Source organism: Megalobrama amblycephala, linkage group LG5, assembly GCF_018812025.1.
Source record: "Megalobrama amblycephala isolate DHTTF-2021 linkage group LG5, ASM1881202v1, whole genome shotgun sequence".
NCBI classification, from domain to species: domain Eukaryota; kingdom Metazoa; phylum Chordata; class Actinopteri; order Cypriniformes; family Xenocyprididae; genus Megalobrama; species Megalobrama amblycephala.
This window is the reverse complement of record NC_063048.1, coordinates 26,637,018-26,641,141: the sequence shown is the minus strand read 5'-3', so window position 1 is coordinate 26,641,141 and position 4,124 is coordinate 26,637,018.

Genomic DNA, 4,124 nt, shown 5'->3' with positions numbered 1-4,124 from the left:
TTTCTGGCCAAAGAATACTCGATCTTGAACTTTTTATATATACTTACTGACACCTTCTGATGTTACTTGAGCCATGTATGAAGCCATTTTGAACAAATTTCTGGCAAATTAGTCCTTGATGCTGAAAATTCCATGCAGACTTATTGGAGTCCATATTTGGGCTAATGAACATATTTTTGACCGAAAAGCACTCAATCTTGAACTTTCAATACACACTCATTGATTCACTCTGATGTTACTTGAGTCATATATGAAGCCATTTTGACCTACTGAACAAATTTCTGGCAAATTTGTCCTTGATGATGAAATTTCTATACAGACTCATTGACTCTGGGTGTTACATCAGACAGACAGCAGGCCATGTGTGACCTAAGGAACATATTTCTGGCCTAAGTGTGCTTGATGTTGAACTTTCTATATACATTCTTTGACTCCTGATTTGACTTCACACATACAGAAGTCCACATAAGACTTGTTGAACAAATTTCTGGCAAATTAGTCCTTGATGTTGAACTTTCTATATATACTCTTTGACTCCTTCTGATTTGACTTCACCCATACAGAAGTCCACATAAGACCTACTGAACATATTTCTGGCAAATTAGTCCTTGATTAAAGAACTTTCTTTACCTACTTATTGACTCCATCTGATGAAACACCAGGCATAAAGTATTGCATATTTGACCCAATGGACATATTTCTGGCCAAAGAGTACTCTGTCTTGAACTTTCAATACATAATTCATTGAGTCACTCTGATCTTAATTGAGTCATTTTGACCTACTGAAGAAATTTCTGGAAAATTAGTCCTCGATGATGAACTTTTTATATAAAGTCATTGACTCTTTCTGATGGTACGTCAGACACAGAGTATTGCACATTTGACTTAATTGACATATTTCTGTCAAATTGGTACTCAATCTTGAACTTTCAAATACATACTCATTGACTCAGTCTTATTTCACTTCAGCCAAGGATTAACCTATTTTTGACCTATTGAACAAATTTCTGGCAAATTAGTCCTTGATGTTGAAAATTCTACACAGACTTATTGGTGTTTCATCAGACAGACAGTAGTCCATATTTGACCTTAGAAACATATTTCTAGCCTGAGAGAGCTTGATCTTGAACTTTCTATGGATACTCATTGGCTCCTTCTGATTTTATATCAGCCATACAGAAGTCCATTTTAGACTTGATTAAAGTTTTTCGCTCCCAGGAGTCCTCGATCATGAACTTTACATACATGCCTCACTCTGATGTTACCTGAGCCATAGAGTATTGCATATTTGACCTAATGAACATATTTCTCGCCGAAAAGTACTTGATCTTGAACTTTCAATACAGACTCACTGATTCACTCTGATGTTACTTGAGCCATATATGAAGCCATTTTGACCTACTGAATACATTTCTGGCTAATTAGTCCTTGATGATGAAATTTCTATACAGACTCATTGACTCTGGGTGATACATCAGACAGACAGTAGGCCATATGTGACCTAAGGAACATATTTCTGGCCTAAGTGCGCTTGATCTTGAACTTTCTATATATACTCTTCGACTCCTCCTGATTGGACTTCACCCATACAGAAGTCCACATAAGACCTACTGAACATATTTTTGGCAAATTAGTCCTCGATCAAGAACTTTCTTTACCTACTCATTGACTCCATCTGATAAAACGTCAGGCATAAAGTATTGCATATTTGACCCAAAGGACATTTTTCTGGCCAAAGAGTACTCGATCTTGAACTTTTTATATATATATATATATATATATATATATATATATATATATATATATATATATATATATATATATATATATATATATACTGACGCCTTTCTGATGTCACATCAGCCATACTGTAGTCAATATTTTACCAAATGAACATATTTCTGGCCCAACAGTACTCAGTCTTGAACTTTCAATACATATTCATTGAGTCACTCTGATCTTACCTCAGTCATATACGAACCCATTTTGACCTACAGAACAAATTTCTGGCAAAGTAGTCCTCGATGAGGAACTTTTCATATAAAGTCATTGACTTTTTCTAATGATACATCAGATACAGAGTATTGCATATTTGACTTAATTCACTTATTTCTGTCAAATTGGTACTTAATCTTGAACTTTCAAATACATACTCATTGACTCAGTCTTATTTTACTTCAGCAAAGGATTAACCTATTTTTGACCTATTGAACAAATTTCTGGCAAATTAGTCCTTGATGTTGAAAATTCTACACAGACTTATTGGTGTTTCATCAGACAGACAGTAGTCCATATTTGACCTTAGAAACATATTTCTAGCCTGAGAGAGCTTGATCTTGAACTTTCTATGGATACTCATTGACTCCTTCTGATTTTATATCAGCCATACAGAAGTCCATTTTAGACTTGATTAAAGTTTTTCGCTCCCAAGAGTCCTCGATCATGAACTTTACATACATGCCTCACTCTGATGTTACCTGATCCATAGAGCATTGCATATTTGACATAATGGACATATTTCTGGCCAAAGAATACTCGATCTTGAACTTTTTATATATACTTACTGACACCTTCTGATGTTACTTGAGCCATGTATGAAGCCATTTTGAACAAATTTCTGGCAAATTAGTCCTTGATGCTGAAAATTCCATACAGACTTATTGGAGTCCATATTTGGGCTAATGAACATATTTTTGACCGAAAAGCACTCAATCTTGAACTTTCAATACACACTCATTGATTCACTCTGATGTTACTTGAGTCATATATGAAGCCATTTTGACCTACTGAACAAATTTCTGGCAAATTTGTCCTTGATGATGAAATTTCTATTCAGACTCATTGACTCTGGGTGTTACATCAGACAGACAGCAGGCCATATGTGACCTAAGGAACATATTAGTGGCCTAAGTGTGCTTGATGTTGAACTTTCTATATACATTCTTTGACTCCTTCTGATTTGACTTCACACATACAGAAGTCCATATAAGACTTATTGAACAAATTTCTGGCAAATTAGTCCTTGATGTTGAACTTTCTATATATACTCTTTGACTCCTTCTGATTTGACTTCACCCATACAGAAGTCCACATAAGACCTACTGAACATATTTCTGGCAAATTAGTCCTTGATTAAAGAACTTTCTTTACCTACTTATTGACTCCATCTGATGAAACACCAGGCATAAAGTATTGCATATTTGACCCAAAGGACATTTTTCTGGCCAAAGAGTACTCTGTCTTGAACTTTCAATACATAATTCATTGAGTCACTCTTATCTTACTTGAGTCATTTTGACCTACTGAAGAAATTTCTGGAAAATTAGTCCTCGATGATGAACTTTTTATATAAAGTCATTGACTCTTTCTGATGGTACGTCAGACACAGAGTATTGCATATTTGACTTAATTCACATATTTCTGTCAAATTGGTACTCAATCTTGAACTTTCAAATACATACTCATTGACTCAGTCTTATTTCACTTCAGCCAAGGATTAACCTATTTTTGACCTATTGAACAAATTTCTGGCAAATTAGTCCTTGATGTTGAAAATTCTACACAGACTTATTGGTGTTTCATCAGACAGACAGTAGTCCATATTTGACCTTCGAAACATATTTCTAGCCTGAGAGCGATTGATCTTGAACTTTCTATGGATACTGATTGACTCCTTCTGATTTTATATCAGCCATACAGAAGTCCATTTTAGACTTGATTAAAGTTTTTCGCTCCCAGGAGTCCTCGATCATAAACTTTACATACATGCCTCACTCTGATGTTACCTGAGCCATAGAGTATTGCATATTTGACCTAATGAACATATTTCTCGCCGAAAAGTACTTGATCTTGAACTTTCAATACAGACTCACTGATTCACTCTGATGTTACTTGAGCCATATATGAAGCCATTTTGACCTACTGAATACATTTCTGGCTAATTAGTCCTTGATGATGAAATTTCTATACAGACTTATTGACTCTGGGTGATACATCAGACAGACAGTAGGCCATATGTGACCTAAGGAACATATTTCTGGCCTAAGTGCGCTTGATCTTTAACTTTCTATATATACTCTTCGACTCCTCCTGATTGGACTTCACCCATACAGAAGTCCACATAA